The sequence below is a fragment of the Ornithorhynchus anatinus genome, chromosome 6 (genome assembly GCF_004115215.2).
Source record: "Ornithorhynchus anatinus isolate Pmale09 chromosome 6, mOrnAna1.pri.v4, whole genome shotgun sequence".
In the NCBI taxonomy this organism is placed as follows: Eukaryota; Metazoa; Chordata; class Mammalia; order Monotremata; family Ornithorhynchidae; genus Ornithorhynchus; species Ornithorhynchus anatinus.
The window spans coordinates 44,545,171-44,561,498 of record NC_041733.1 but is presented as its reverse complement, the minus strand read 5'-3'; the positions used below and the strand labels follow the sequence as shown (position 1 = coordinate 44,561,498).

General features: G+C 49.2%; 1 protein-coding gene across 2 annotated transcripts in view; it reads left to right on the top strand.

Moving 5' to 3' along the window:
- The first annotated feature begins 3,456 nt into the window (after window positions 1-3,456).
- The window catches only part of ZC3H12B (zinc finger CCCH-type containing 12B), a 76,340-nt gene continuing 63,468 nt past the window's right edge, over window positions 3,457-16,328 (top strand). The window contains exon 1 of one of the 2 annotated variants that reach the window (XM_029067840.2): window positions 3,457-3,591. The gene's annotated coding sequence lies outside the window, so the exon portion shown is untranslated. The remainder of the gene's footprint in view (window positions 3,592-16,328) is intronic. The other variant, XM_029067837.2, reaches the window with a different exon arrangement.

Here is a 16,328-nt window from a genome sequence, read left to right as displayed (position 1 = left end):
GATGTTGAGGACTTTCTGGTTTATGTGGAGAGGGATGGGCAGCTGCTGGAGGTTTCTGAGGAGTGGGGACGATCTTTCAGAAAAGCGATCCGGACAGCTAGAGTACGGAGGCAGGGAGGTCAGCAAGGAAGCCAGTGCATTAGTCAAGGTGGGATATGACGCATTCTTGGCCCAGGGTGATGACAGGTTGGTTGGAGAGGAAGGGGCGAATTCACAAGATGTCGTGAAGGTAGAACTGACAGGATTTGGTGACTGACTGAATATGTGGGTTGAATGAGAGAGGACTTGAGGATAACGCCCAGGTTATGGGCTCGTGAGACAGGGAGGATGGTGGTGCCGTGTACGGTGGTGGGGGAAAGTCGGGGCGAAGGCAGGGTTTGGATGGGAGAATGAATCCTGTTTTAGGCATGTTAAATTTGAGGTTTCGGCAGGTGTCTGAGTAGAGATGTCCTGATGGCAGAGACTGTAGAAAAGGAGAGAGGTCAGGGCTGGAGAGAAAAATTTGGGAATTATCCAGGTAGGGATGATAGTTGTCACCGTGGGAGCAGTTGAGTTCTCCAAGAGAGTGGGTGTAGATGGAGAATAGAAGGGAGCAAAGCCGCTCTGAAGTCTCCTTCAGAAAGAGGATTATGCTTTGCGTTATTTGGGGATTTTTTTTTGTTTGTTTGTCAGTTGTCAAATTTTGCGGTAAGATACCTTGCCAATTTACACCCGAAAACATTTTAGCTCGTACGGAATCACAGGCGGAAATAGTCTCTCGTTGGGCCTCATCCATGAACGCAGACCACAAAGTCAAACGGCGAACAGGAACCTCGGCGACTTCAAGAGATTTTCATCTTCTTTCTGGTTTAAAGGGATCTTCAGCATCTGGCTGGCCGCCTGCCCGGTCCTCCAGGGACTTTGCCTTCAGCTGGTCGAATATAATCCCCACAGAGTCATCCTGGGAGGCTTCTCTGTCCTGGAAATGGCTGTTACCACACTGTGATCAACAACCGCAACCCTCCCCTCTGCAGGGCCTGTCCGTATTTCCCTGAAGGCTGAAGAGGACTGCGGCTTGAATTCTTACAAGATTTAAGAATGTAGATTGCAGATTGCAATTACAGAATGCAGATTGACCTGCATATATGTATGTGTGTGTATATATATATATATATATACGATATGATGTATAGAGAGAGAAGCAGCGTGGCTCAGTGGAAAGAGCCCGGGCTTGGGAGTCAGAGGTCATGGGTTCGAATTCTGGCTCTGCCACTTGACAGCTCTGTGACTGTGGGCAAGTCGCTTCACTTCTCCGTGCCTCGGTTACCTCATCTGTAAAATGGGGACTGACCGTGAGCCTCATGTGGGACAACCTGATGACCCTGTATCTCCCCCAGTGCTTAGAACAGTGCTCTGCACATAGTAAGGGCTTAACAAATACCAACATCATCATCATGTGTGGGTGTGTGTATGTGTGTGTATATATATGTATGTGTATATGTATACACACACACACACATACATATATATGCATATATATATGTAAATCATTACCATCATCAGTGTTTATGGAATTATCGTTATGTCCCGAGCACTTTACTGGATTTTTGAGAGCAAATGGTGAAAGTAGGAGGCCCCAGTCCTGCCCTTGGGGAATTTATAACCTAATGTGGGAGACTCCACATTCCATAGGAAGAAGAGGGAAAAGCCAAAGATGTAATTCGTACCCGGAGCAGTCAAAAAAAGGAATACGTTGTTGGAATTGCAAATGCAGGAGCCCGCTGAAGGTGGCCGGCGGGGGTGACCCTGAGCGGGTTATTGGGGGATGACTTCCAGGAGGGGAGAGGTTTTTAAGGAGACTTCCCCAAGGTGGGGAGAGTCCAAGCGCTTTGACTGGGAGCCCCTTGTGGGATAGGGAATGTGTCCAAGCTGATTAAATTGTGTCTACCCTAGCATTTAGATGAGTGCTTGGCACGTGTTAATTGCTCAACAAATACCATTTTAAAGCCTGCTTAATCTGCTGCTCTGTACACAGTAGGCGTTCAATAAGTATCATTGATTGATTGGTTGATGCGGGGTTGGGGGAATAAAGAGGAGGGAGTTCCCTGCAGCGGAAAGGGCCTGAGTGGTATCTCAGCCTAGTGGAAGGAACCAGGGCCTGGGAGTCAAAGGGCCTGGCTTCTAGTCCCAGCTCTGCCCCTGGCCTGCTGTGGGACCTTGGGTGAGTCATTTTGCATCCCCGGGCCTCAGTTTCCTCATCTGACAAATAGGGAGTCAGTACCCGTTCTTCCTACTTGAACCGCAGCCCCACGAAGGACCTGGATTTTGTCCAATCTGATTATCTTGTATCCACCCCAGGCTTGATTCAGTGCATGGCACATAGTAAGCGCTTAACAGATACCACAATGGGTTGAAGACAGGAAAGCTGGCAGGGAAGGACAGAGAGTTCAATCGTCTCCGTTTGCTTTGAGTCACTTTTGTTTAATTTCAGGAAAGAACACAGAAAGTGCCCTGTTTGGAGGGTCGATGAAAATCCATTCCTCCCTTGCGCTTGTGAGACTGGTTGAGGAGAGGAAGGAGTCTTGGGATTATTCCGGGAACAGGGCGTAGCGGGGTCCAGTGAACGTAACAGGAAGTAGGGACACAGAATCCCCAGGAAAAGATTAAGAGATTGTTATAGTCATGCCGTTTTAATTGCAACAGGTATTCCACCGATGAGGTCGGGGAAAACAGGAAGAGAAGTTAAAAAAATACAGCGCCCACGGTCTTCGGAGATAAGGAAATAAAAGGCTTTTTCACAGCTTCTGGTAAATTATTACCTTTGGAGGTAGGAGCAGTTCTTGTAAGCTTCTCTGCTTTGGGACTGTTCATGGAGCAGTGATTTAGGGTTCTTTCGGAAACTGAATCGCCGCCTGGAATACTGGTTTTGGAAGAAGGTGGGGGGTGCCGACTTGTTCATTCCAAGCGCTTAGTACAGTGCTCTGCACATAGTAAGCGCTCAATAAATACTATTGAATGAATGAATGAATGATTCATCGTGATGATGTTGTCTTGGTTTGGTCCGTCTGTCTCCCCCAATTAGACCATGAGCCCGTCACTGGGCAGGAATTGTCCCTCTCTGTTGCCAAATTGTCCATTCCAAGTGCTCAGTACAGTGCTCCGCACATAGTAAGCGCTCAATGAATACTATTGAATGAATGAATAATATTAATGAGGTGAATATTCTCATCCTGAGCCAATTGTGGGACCAAATAGTTGACAAATTGCTTTTTTTTAAATGAACCAGCCACAAGACGAAAGACTTGCAGCATGAAATACCTGAATTGAGGGGGAATTTTAGACAGGCTTGGGTCTCAGTGTAAGGTAAACTGAACTATAATTAGAAGTTCATAGCGAATGAACAGAATACAGCTACTTTCGAGCACTCGCTGGTTTCTGAATCATATTATCTGTCCCCTCATCCAGTCGTGACTCTCCTGAAAAGAGGTGTTTCAGCAGAGGGCCCAGGTTGCTAAGCAGTGAGCCGCAGAGATCGAGCCTCTTAAAGCTGCAGGGGTTGGTTTTCGTTACTGGAGTTATGATAGTGACCTGACACAGACAGGATTGAGAATGGTAAGCGAGAAGCGTTTTTTGGTGGGTGGGTGGAGGCGGGTGGGGGCTATGGTACTTTCAAACTGTAGCATCTCTGATGAAAGAAAAGATCGCTGGCCTAGAAATTAAAAGCTGCATTTAATCAAAGGCTCGGTCGGGCCGCAGTCTGGCTGCGTGAGTCTTTTTGAACCCGGCCACTGGCCGGTGGAAAGAACCCTGCTGTGGGAGTCAGGAAACCGGGGTTCTCATCGCGAATCTGCCTGTGGCCGGCGAATATAGGTGAAGGCCTCGCGTCCGCTCGATTGTCAAGCTTCTCGAGGGCAGGGATCACGTCTGCTCACTCCACTGTCCCCTCCCAGGCGCTTAGTACGGTGCTCTAGGCTGTGGCTTTGGTCCGTAAGCGCCCTGTGGGCAGGAGACGTGCCTATCATCTGTGTTGAATCACCTCTCCCAAGTACTTAGCTCAGCGTTCTGCACCCAGTAAGCGCTCGATAAATGCCGTCGGTCAACTGAGTGCTCTGAACGCAGCCGTTAGATTTCTGGTTATTCGACGCACTTTGCCAGGTTGTGCCCCCCTGCCTGCCTACTCGCCCTCTCCCGGGGATGTGACCGGCAAGGACCAGAGAGGGTGAGCAGTGCTGTGCAAGACACTAGTGCTATAATCAATTGCTCTGAGCAATAAAGATATTATATATTGTGTGGCTCAGTGGAAAGAGCCCGGGCTTGGGAGTCAGAGGTCATGGGTTCGAATCCCGGCTCTGCCACCTGGCAGCTGTGTGACTATGGGCAAGTCACTTCACTTCTCTGGGCCTCAGTGACCTCATCTGTAAAATGGGGATGAAGACTGTGACCCTCACGTGGGACAACCCGATTACCCTGTATCTCTCCCAGCACTTAGAACAGTGCTGTGCACATAGTAAGCGCTTAACAAATACCAATATTATTATTATTACTCTGTGCGGGTCTTGGTGCCTGAGGCTCAGCTCTTACTCGTCTCCGTTTTAACCAGAACCTCCTGATCACTGCCTGTAAGGCACTCCATCTGCTCTCTCTCCATCCTTCTTTAGCCACTCCCTTCTCCCACTCCACCCCAGCTCACTCTCTTCATTGCTTTTAGGCAAACTGACTCACCGTGCTTCGTTCTTGTCTTCCTCACTTCTGACCTCTCTGGCTCATGCCTTTCCCTTGGCTCAGAACTCCCTCCCACTGCAAATTCTCCTTACCCCAGCTCTCCCCTTCTTCAAAGCCCTTTGGAAATCACAGATCATCCAGAAAGCCTCCCCTGATGAGTTTTTCTCCCCCCAACCCCCCATTTAGATCCCACCAACCACCACCTCTGCACCAGCTCCGCTCTGGTGTTCTTACAAACCACCCGGAGCAGTTCTGTCCATGCAGACTAACTTAGGCTACTGTTTTAGTGCTCTTGTCACTACATGTTTCTCAGCACTGTCCCAGAACCCTCGCTCCCAGCCTCCCCCACTGGATTATAAGTTCCTTGATGACAGGGAATGTGTCTGCTAATCGGAAGTCAAACACACACACAATTTCTGACGGAAATATCCACGGCGTGGCACACGTTATACGTGACAACTCCCAGGGCTGGATTGCCGCCCCCTCCCCCCCCCCCGGCCTTGGCTTCCACTTCTTTGAGCAGGGGACAGAAAATATCCAGGGAAAATCCCTTATCCCTCCGTTGTCCCCCTCCCCTCCTCCCCCTCCCCCTCATTCATTCAGTAGTATTTATTGAGCGCTATGTGCACAGCACTGTACCAAGCACTTGGAATGTACAGTTTGGCAACAGATAGAGACAATCCCTGCCCATTGACGGGCTTACAGTCTAATCCTTCTGCTCTTGCTTATCCTCCCCTCCCCTTCCTCCTCCCGGTCCCCCTCCCCGAGGAACACCTCCCAGCTTCTGCCATCCCACTGATGGGAGGATGGAGAGAGGGAAGACTGGCGAGAGGGAGGAGGAACGAGTGAGTGGGTGGCCCTTAGTACGGTGGTCTGCACGTAACAGGTGCTTAATAAAGGCCACTACAGAGTTATTTCATTTTAGGGGTCATTCATTGACTCCCCAAGTGTCTCTGACATTTTCTTCAGCTACCACCTTCAGCCTGACTCGATAACTCACTGGACGAAGGTACTCCATAGATTTCCCCTTTAGGTAACCCCCGTAATTCATTCGGCGCACGTAGGGAGTTTAAAAGGATCGTGTCCCTTCTGCTCATCGTGTCGCCTAGAGTAACTGCGGACTTCAGAGGACAGTGGTGTCCACAGCTCTGTCTTCAAGCCCAGAATTCAGGGGTGGAAAGCAGTGTAGTCTACTGGATAGAGCCTGGTCTGGGAGTCAGCAGGACCCGGGTTCTAATCCCAGGTCCACCACTTGTCTGCAGCATGACCTCGGGCAAGTCGCTTCACTTCTCTATGCCTCAGTTACCTCATCTGCAAAATGGGGAGTGAAACGGTGAGCCCCATGGGGGACATGGACCGTATCCAACTTGATTAGACTGTATCTTCCCCAGGGCTTGGTACGGAGCTTGGCTTGCACTAAGCGCTAAACAAGTAGCATAAAAAATCCCAGACACCTGCATTTTACAAGAAGTGGCTAAATATTAGGGCTGGCAGCCCCTTCAGTGCATTTTTAAGATGTGCTTTTTGGAGCACGAGATCAATGTAACAGGGGAGAGTAGAAGCAATACTTATGAGATTGCAGCTGCTCTTTTAAAAGGAAATCTATTTTTGAGTCTTTAAAATAAGAGGCTTGAGAAGAAGTTCTTGGAAATGCTACAACAAAAGCTAAGCTGTCTCTTAGCCTTTTTTTTCCTTCAGGTTTTCCGTGTCCGGTTTAGGAAAAATGAAAAGTAAATTCAGTGATCTGGTATTCCAGGCCCAAGCTCCTAGTGAAGTCCATGGCACCCAGTAGACGCTCAAGAAGTACCACTGCTATTTTTCATATTTACATTTTGAATATTTTATACTTTAAATTTAAATTAGCTGTATTGTACTCTCACAAGCGCCTAGTTCAACGCTTGGCACACAGAAAGCACTCAGTAGATAGCACTGGTGGATGGATGGATCTCCAGTATTTTTAGAGACTGGAAAAGGCTGGGGTTGATGCTCTATAGTTGAGATTGTAATTCTAACGAGGAAAGGATTGTACAGCGTCTGTAAAGTCCCATCCAGTTCAAATGAATTTGCATAGGAGACCAATTTGGCCCTGGCATTTTCCTCTGTTTAGTCCCAGCCGGTTTCTCCCCGGCCCAATGGCTCTTCTTAATGTTGGATTTCTGAAGGAGGATCCTCTGGAAAGTGCCTGCATCCAGGCATCACCCCTCCTCTCCCATTAGCTCCTTCCCGTCCTCTCCCCGACAACCCCCCCCGCCCCACCCCGAACCTGACTGCAGGCTTGCCTCTCGGGTCTGAGCGGGAGAGGCCCATCCTGGAGTGTTGGAAAAAGTTTGGGTTTCCCTCAGAGCTGGCTTTTTCCCATGGGTGCCTCCGTGGCTCGTCCAGATGTCCAGCCAGCCCATCCGGTGGGGCCGGAATGGACTCTTCTTCGGGCCCATCGGAGATATCCCCAGTTTTATACGGGAGCGGGCCGGGGTGGTGGAGGGAGAATGTGATGGCCTTCCAGAACCAGGCATCCCCCTGCCTCCTTTCCTCGATGGCCGGGACCCAAACCACCACCACCACCACCCCCCCCCCCCCCCCCCCCCGCCCCGGCTTCTATCACCTACAGTTTTGAGAACGATTCTCCCCACCTTCTCTCTCTCCTATATAGGGAACCAAAACTTGGCTGTAAAGAAATTCATTTTCAACTGGGCTTGAAGTGAGAGGAACCTAGATGATTCAGACGCCTTTCCAGTTGGGGAAGCAAACAAGTGGGACAGTCCCTCAGGCCTTTTAATCCTTTTAAGGAAGTGGGATAGTTTTATGGTTTGGTGTTTTTTTTAAAGCTGACCCCTCTGCAGGTCAGCTTCCCAGCCCTTCCTTATGGCTCTTGCTCAGCCACCTGCATCAGGAAGGAAGCTGGTAAGACACTGGGACCAGACTAGCTCCGTGTATCATCTGGTGCCCAGAAATCAATCAAAGTGGTATTTTTTGAGCACTTTACTGCGTGTGGAGCACCGTTCTCTGGCGTTGTACTTGGGAGAGTAAAATACAGCAGAGGTGGTAGACAGGATCCCTGACCCAAAGGAGCTTACCCACCTACAACTTCTAACAGTGGTAACACTTCACGTTAGCTGAAATGGCATCTGTGATAGCTGGAGCGGTGTCCTTGTTCGCCGGAGTAGCCTCGATCATAACTTGGGTGACATTTATGATAGCTCGGAAGGGATTTGTGATGGGCGTCTGCGATAGCTGGAGTGGCATCTATGACGCTAAGGGAGTATCCGTGACCGCTGAAGCGACGGCCTTAGCAGATATAGTTTTATCTGCCGTTACCCCCACTTCTTTCTTTATGAGATCATTTGCCCCCTGGTCCTCTTATCCTCCAAGTCTGTGTCTGTCTTCCCTCCCCCTGGAAATTCCACTGGACTCACTGAAGATTTGTTTCTCTCCCTGGATTTATTGATAGGGCGGTGCAGTTTACCTTTGAATTTAGATGTGCTCTTCATTGTCATTTCTGGGCAGTCCTGTATTACTCTTCTCATGGACCTTTTCCAGCCTGCAGAAGGGTGACTCAGATCCGTGAAAGAAATGTTTTTTCTCAGCAGGGGTGATTCTAAACTGGGCAGGAAATATCACTGGGCCCTATTTCTCTCACCCAGGCAAAACTCTGTACTGTTGTCCTTTCCTCCAGTTATGTAATTAGGCTTAAGTTTCTGGCATTTACTTCCTTCTTGAGAACAAAACAAAACAAATTAAAAAGAAAAACACCCAACACTTTCGTATTGGAGTGTTTGATCTTACCTGAGAGAGAGAGTTCTTAGGAAAAATAACGGATAGTAGAATTGGCCCGTCAAGCTGAGTGCCTGCCCACCCGTCCTCTCATGCGCTCCCAGGACCACCCACGTTCGTCCCATGTACTTTCAGCTGCCCGCTCATGTCTGTCATCCCCCCGCATTAGACCGTAAGCCCCTTGGGGGCGGGGGTCCCTATCTACCGATTCTATTGTATTGTCCCAAGCGTAGTACGGGGCTTTGCAAACAGTAAGCGCTCAATAAATGGGATTGAAAAAGAAATCAGGATTCCTGGGTTACTTTTCCACATTCGGGGTTCAGCCTCAGCCTGGTCCCCGGGGCCAGTCTTTCACACCGCTAACATCCCCGAGGATGCCGCTCTTCACAGACGGGAACGGCCAGCCCCGAACCGCTTTCAGGACACTCATCGCAGCCCGATATCGGACGGTGTTTCGGTTTCAGCGATTGTGGTTGGATCTGGCGCCTCTGAATTTGTGATCTCTGGCCCCTCGGGCCACGAGTTTGTCTTCTCTTGAAAGATGAGCCAGTTCACTTCCTCGTGCAAGAAAAAGTACCCCCTTTTTTAGACTCTTTCATCCGTGGGATCTCACGGCACCTAGTATATGCCGTAGCATGTGGGCGCAAGTTCAAACCGCAGAGCTCCTTTTGATCAGAAGCTCGGGAAGAATGAAATCATTCCCACGTAATGCCAAGCACAGGTGGGGGTTCGGAAAGAACAGCCAGCTGTCCCCCAAATTAAAGCTGCTCTTCCCGCCTTGACTACGGCATCCTCCTCCTCTCTGACCTCCGTACCTCCTGCCCCGTTCCAGTCCTTACTTCACTCTGCTGCCCTGATCATTTTTCTGCAAGGCTGTTCAGTCTGCACCTCCCCACTCCTCAAAAAACTTCCAGTGGTTGCCCATCCACCTCCACATCAAACACGCACTTCTTACCGCTGGCTTAAAAGCACTCAGCTCACCCGCTCCACATCACCTAGCTGATCTCCTACTCCAAACCATCCCTCAGGCTTCGCTCCTCCGACTCTATCTCATTCACTGTACTCCAGTCCTACTTCAATCGTATTTGTTGAGCGCTCACTGTGTGCAGAACCTTGTACCAAGTGGTTGGGAGAGTACAATACAACAATAAACAGATATAGTCCCTGCCCACAACAAACGTACAGTCTAGTGGGGGGAGAGAAGCATCAAAATAAATAAATTACAGTTACGTACCTAAGTGCAGTGGGACTGGGAGAGGGGAAGAACAAAGTGAGAGAGTCGTGACTACGCGGACGGGAGTGGAAAGAGAGGAAAGGGGCTTAGTTTAGGAAGACCTCTTGATGGAGATGTGCCTTCAGTAAGGATTTGAAGCAGTGGAGAGTAATTGTTGGATTTCCACGCCAGAGACAGGATGTGGGTGAGGGGTCGGCGGAGAGACAGGTGAGACCGAGAGACGGTGACGGGGTTAGCACTAGAATGAGGTTTACGGGCCGTGTTGTAGGAGAGTAGCGAGGTGCTGTAGGAGGGGGCGAGAAGGTTGTAAAGCCAATGGTGAGGAGTTTTTCTTTGATGCGGAGGTGGATGGGCAACTGCAGGAGCTTTATCTTGCTGCCGACCTCTTGCCTACGTCCTCCCCCTGGACTGGAATTCCCTCCCCCTCTACATACTACAGACCATCGCTCTCCCCACCTTCAAAGCCGTAGTAAAATCACATCTCCTCCAAGAGGTCTTCCGTGACTAAGCCCTCATCTCCCCTACTCCCTCTCCTTTCGGCGTCACCTGTGCACTTTGATCTCTGTACCCTTCAGGCACTTGATGTCCACCCCACCCTCAGCCCCACAGCACTTGTGTCCAAAGCTGTAATTTATTTTAATGTCTGTCTCCCCGTCTGGACCATGAGCTCCAATTGGGGAGGGAACGTGTCTACCAACTGCTGTTGTAGTGTACTCTTCCAAGTGCTTGTAAAGTGCTCAGCACACGTCAGGTGCTCCGTAAATGTCACTGAGCAATTGATTGTTTGAGGGGAAGGTTGAGTTCTGCCATTCAGACTATTTCCTTGGCTCCCCGGGAAGTGTGGTCGCCACTGGGAAGCAGCGTGGCTCAGTGAAAAGAGCATGGGCTTGGGAGTCAGGGATCATAGGTTCGAATCCTGGCTCTGCCACTTGGCAGCTGTGTGACTGTGGGCAAGTCGCTTCACTTCTCTGGGCCTCAGTGACCTCATCTGTAAAATGGGGATGAAGACTGTGAGCCTCATGTGGGGCAACCTGATGACTCTGTATCTACCTCAGCGCTTAGAACAGTGCTCTTCACAGAGTAAGCACTTAACAAATACCAACATTATTATTGTTATTATACTTGAGACATCGACCCCTTGAATGAAGGACCCAAAATTAGATTTCGTTGAAGAAGAATGAAATGAGGTGGTTGTTGAGGGAAGTTGGAGATGTGGAGTCAGTTTATTGACTGTAGTGACAGAATAGTAATAATAATTAATAGTAATAATTATGCTGCTTGTTAAGCCCCTACTGTGTGCCAGGCACTGTTTTCGGGTAGATACAAGTTAATCAGATTGGAAACATTCCCTGTCCCACATGGAGCTCCCACTCTTAATCCCTATTTTACAGATGGGGTAGCTTAGGCCCCGAGAAGTTAAATGACTAGCCCAAGGTCGCACAGCAGACACAAAGCGGAGCCGGGGTTAGAACCCGGGTCCTTCCGACTCCCAGGCTCGTGCTCTATTCACTAAGCTTAAAGTCAAAGGGAATCTCTAAAACAGAGAAGGGCCTCATTTGAAAGAAGAACTGATTCCAGCCTCCTGAGTGCATAGCGAAACTTCTGGAATTCCTCAGGGTTTTGAAACCCACGTTGGATCAAAAACCCACTTTCACCCTGGAGATTTGTTAAACTCTGGTGCTGGTTGACTGTCTTCCCAGTTCAGCAAGCGGGAGCTTGAGAATGAGCCAAGTGATTGATTCAGAGGGGCGACAAGAGTAACCTGGTAGCCAAACTCGCACCTACGCCAGGTGCTTCCAGTTTGTGGCTGAGCGGGAGGAAATAGGTCACAACTTCCGAGGTCCTGACGTAGGAAACTCGGTGCCCTCCCTCCTCCTCGTACCCCAGACTCCACCAGGGACCGTGGCCTGGGTGAATCGGTCACCCACGGTCTGGTTTGGAGTCCAGTTTCAGGGGCTCGCTTTATTTTGGACGGTCTAAAAGAACGTAGTTGGTCCATTCAACTCGCTGGCCCTGGGGCTCAGTTGTACGCCGATCATCAGTAGGGGTGAAGGTGGAAAGGATAGACTCGGGGCCTTGACTCGGAGCCTCGCAGTGGAATGATTTGTGGATATCAGGGTCAGTGTTTCTCCTGGTGCAGAAAGTTACCCATTAGTCCATCTGTAATATTTATCGAACTCTTACTTTGGTCAGAGCCCTGTGTGAAGTGTAAACCAAATCTGTTGGGTAGTCATCTCCCAGGCACTTAGTACAGTGCTCTGCACACAATAAGCACTCCATAAATATCATTGATAGATTAATCCCTGCCACCCACTCCCTAGGAGAACTCGTTTGCTGTCGTGGCTTCAAATACCCTCTCTGTGCAAATGATTCCCAAATCTACATTTCCAGCCCTGACCTTTCTCCTCCTCTACAATCTCGCATTTCCTCCTGTCTTCGGGTCATCTGATGATGATAAGGGTATGTGTTAAGTGTTTACTCTATGCCAAGCACTGTTGGAAGCACTGGAGTAGATACAGGGAAATTAGGTTGTCCCACATGGGGCTCACAGTCTTAATCCCCATTTTACAGATGAGGGAACTGAGGCACAGAGAAGTTAAGCGACCTGCCCAAAGTCACACAGCTGACAAGTGGCGGAGCCGGGATTAGGACCCATTACCTCTAATTCCAGCACCTCAAACTAAACATGTCCGAAGCACAGCTCCTTCTCTTCCTACCCAAACATTGTCTTCGCGCTATCTTTTCCATCACCGGAGACAGTATCATTATCCTTTCCGTCTCACAAGGCCATAACCTTGGCATCATCCTCAATTCATCTCTCTCGTTCAACCCATATATTCATTATCACTAAATCCTCTAGGTTCAGCCTTAACAAAAGTGCTAAGATATGCTCTTTCCTCTCCATCCAAACTGCTATGACAATCCAAGAACTCATCCTAGCCCACCTTGACTTCTGCATCGGCCTCCTTGCCGCCCTCCTCACCTCCCATCTCTCCCTACTCCAGTCCATACTTAACTCTGCTGCACAGGTCATTTTTCTAAAAAAAAGTTCAGTCTAGGTTTCTCCTCTCCTCAAGCACCTCCAGGGGTTGCTCATCAACTGCTGGATAATAATAATAATCATAATAATAGTGGTATGTTTGAAGCGCTTACTAGATGCCAGGCACCGTTCTAAGCGCTGGGGTGAATATGAGCAAATTGGGTTGGACGCAATCCTTGTCCCGTATGGGGCTCACAGCCTCAATCCCCATTTTACAGATGAGGTTACTGAGGCCCAGAGAAGTGAAGCCACTTGCCCAGGGTCTCACAGCTGACAAGGGATTCAGGATTAGAACCCATGACCTTCTGATTCCCAGGCACATGCCGGATCCACTTCCCCAAGCTGCATCAAACAGGAACTCCTTAACTGTCGGCTTTAAAACACTCAGTCAGCTCACCCCCTCTTACCTCATGATCTCCTGCTATGAACCAGCCCACACACTTCGCTCTTCTAGTTCCAGCTTACTTTCTGTGCCCTGGTCTCATCTATCTCACTGCTGACCCTTTCCCTATGTCCTCCCCTTATCCTGGAACTCCCTCTCCCTTCATATACGCCAGACCACCACTCTCCCCTCGCTTCAAAGCCTTATTAAGGTCACTTCTCCTCTCAGAGGCCTTCACTGATTCAATCTTCCTTTCCCCAGCTCCCTCTCCCATCTGCCTCATCTGTGCACTTGGATCTGTGAGCTTCGGGCATTTGATATGTGCCCCGCCCTCAACCCCACAGCACTCATGTTCATATTTATAAAATAGATTATAAATTATTTATATTCACATCTGTTTCTCCCTCTAGATTGTAAGCTTATTACAGGCAGGGAACCTTTCTGCCGACTCTGTTACATTGTACTCTCCCGAGCCCTCAGTACAGTGCCCTGCAGAGAGTAAGCGTTCAATAAATATCATCGATGACGATGACGAGCTTCCACTAGCATTTGATGGTCCTTCCCTCATCACTGTTCGGAGAGTCTGGCCCACTATCAAGTAAAGCGTCGATGGGCCCATCCTGAACCTTCTCCCGAGAGGCGCATTCAGTTCCTGGGCCCCGACTTTATTGTGTGTTTTGGGTATGTCTGCTTGGGCAGGCTTCTCGTTTAATTCTGTCATGATTTCCTTACGTCCGGTCCTTCCCTGTTCGCATCTTCCTCCCTCACTAAGCAGAACTGATCTCGAGCTCCTGGCGGAGAAGGGTTGCCCACCTAGAGCCAAGAAATGGTGAAGGCCACCAGAAAACTTGCCAGGCCACTGATGGTCCTTGGGCCACAGGATGGAAAAGAGCCTTGTGGTTTACATATAAGCCTGAAGCCATGTCTTTGTTATGCAGGCTACATTTTCTTGTGACCTTTCTGTCCTTTTTGTTCCTTTATGTTTCCCAGCCAATTTCTTAGGCAGCTAATGTTTTAAGGGGTCCAGTCTGCTCCCTTAGGGGAAATTAATACTAATAATAATATTCACTCAATCATAAGTGCTTTCTGTGTACAGTATTTATTAAGCACTTACTATGTGCCAAACACGGTACTACTAGCTTGGATGAACACAAGATGATCAGGGCCCACCTGGGGCTTGCAGTCTTAAGTAGAAGGGAGAACAGGTATTGAAAGTCCATTTTACAGTTGAGGGAACTGAGGTCCAGAGAAACGAAGGACAGGGAATGTGTCTGCTTATTGTCATATTGCATTGTCCCAAGCGCTTAGGAGAGTGCTCTGCATACAGTAGCACTTAGTAAATACGATTGAATGAACTTGCCCATAGAGCAGACAAGTGGCAGAGTCGGGATTAGAACCCAGGCCCTCTGACTCCCAGGCCCGGGCTCTTTCCAATAGGCCACACTGCTCCTCACTGTGAGCTAGTGGATGGGGGTAAGGGGAAAGAGAAAGGGAAGCAGCTGGAGGGAAAGGGAAAGGGAATTGAAAGGACAAGGAGAAGGGCAGTGGGGAAGGTGGCTGTGAAGGAGAAACGTTTTGGGGGGAAGGAGAGCAAAAGAAGGGAGAAGGAGCCAGTGGTGACAGGGCCTCTTCCCTCAGCCAGAGCATCTCGAGAACATTAGGAAAGTATGTGAAAGCCATCTGAAAATTTTGCCGACTGCTTAAAAAGGTTTGTGGCTCTTAGGCACGTGACAGGCAACCCGCTCCGACACTATTTCCTGCTCTGGATCTCAAGTTGGTTACGAAATGCTTCGGTGTTGGATGTTACTCAAATGATCAGTTACACCCCACGTAAGGACTCTGCATTTCCCAGAAGCACATGATACCGGGCATGTGGAAAACTTTAGGGTGTTTACTTTTAGTTTTACTATAAATGCTGCCCAGCTGTTAAACTGCACTCACACACTTAGGGCAATTAAGAGGAAATTCGGTAGCGAAAGCTCTCCGCGGGAAATGATAATGAAAGGTGATTTTATTAGTGGGGGTTTCCCCCCAGCTTTGTATTTCTAACTAGCACAGTGAAGGAGAGAAAGGGACGAAAGGGCATTTTGCTAGAAAATTCCACATGGAGAAAGAAGTACGTAAGGGAAAATTGACCCAGATGCCGAAGTTGGATCCCACTCCCGATTTTCAAGGGAATCTAAAGAGCCAACGGGCTTCTCAGTTACCCTCACTATTAGCGTGTCCTGGGTCGGCACAGAGCAGGCTGATTTTTTCCTGTCTTCTCCTATAGTGATTTTCTTATTTTACACTTCTGCTTGTGGTGGTTTTGTGAGTTGGCTGACCCTTGACTTCCCTCGACTTTCAGAGAGAAACTCCTTAGTACCCCCTGTGAGTAGAGTCGTTGGCTTGAAAGATGAGGTGGGGAGAGAAGGTTAAAGAAGGTTCATTGGCCATTGATCCAGTCAGGTGTCAGACCCTGCCTCGACGACTTCCCCAGCCTCCTCGCTGACCTCCCCGCCTCCTGTCTCTCCCCTCTCCAGTCCATATTTCACTCCGCCGCCCCCATCATTTTTCTACAAAAACGTTCAGGCCACATTTCCCTCAAAACCCCCCAGGAGCTCAGCCACATCCACATAAAAGCAGAAACTCCTCACCCGTGGCTTTGAGGTTCTCTACGAGCCCGGCTCAGCCACCGCCATGTAAAAACAGAAACTCCTTACCTTTGGCTTTGAGGTTCTCTAATAATAATAATAATGATGGTACTTGTTAAGGGCTTACTACGTGCAGAGCACTGTTCTGAGCTCTGGGGGAGATACAGGGTCATCAGGTTGTCCCACGTGAAGCTCACAGTCTTCATCCCCATTTTACAGATGAGGTCACCGAGGCACAGAGAAGCTAAGTGACTCGACCACAGTCACACAGCTGACAAGTGGCAGAGCCGGGATTCGATCTCCCAAGCTCAGGCTCTTTCCATTGAGGCATGCTGCTTCTCTACGAGCCCGTTCCCTCTTATCTTACCTCACTGATCCAACTACAACCCAGCCCTTACATTTCACTCCTCTAACACCGATTTACTTACCCAGCTCTCAATCTCCTCTCTCAGGCCTGGAACACCCTCCACCTTTGAAGCCAATAGACCACCACTCTCCCTTCCTTCAACTAAAATTGTATCTCCTTCAAGGGGCCGTGGATGACTACCTCCTCATCTCCTTATGTGT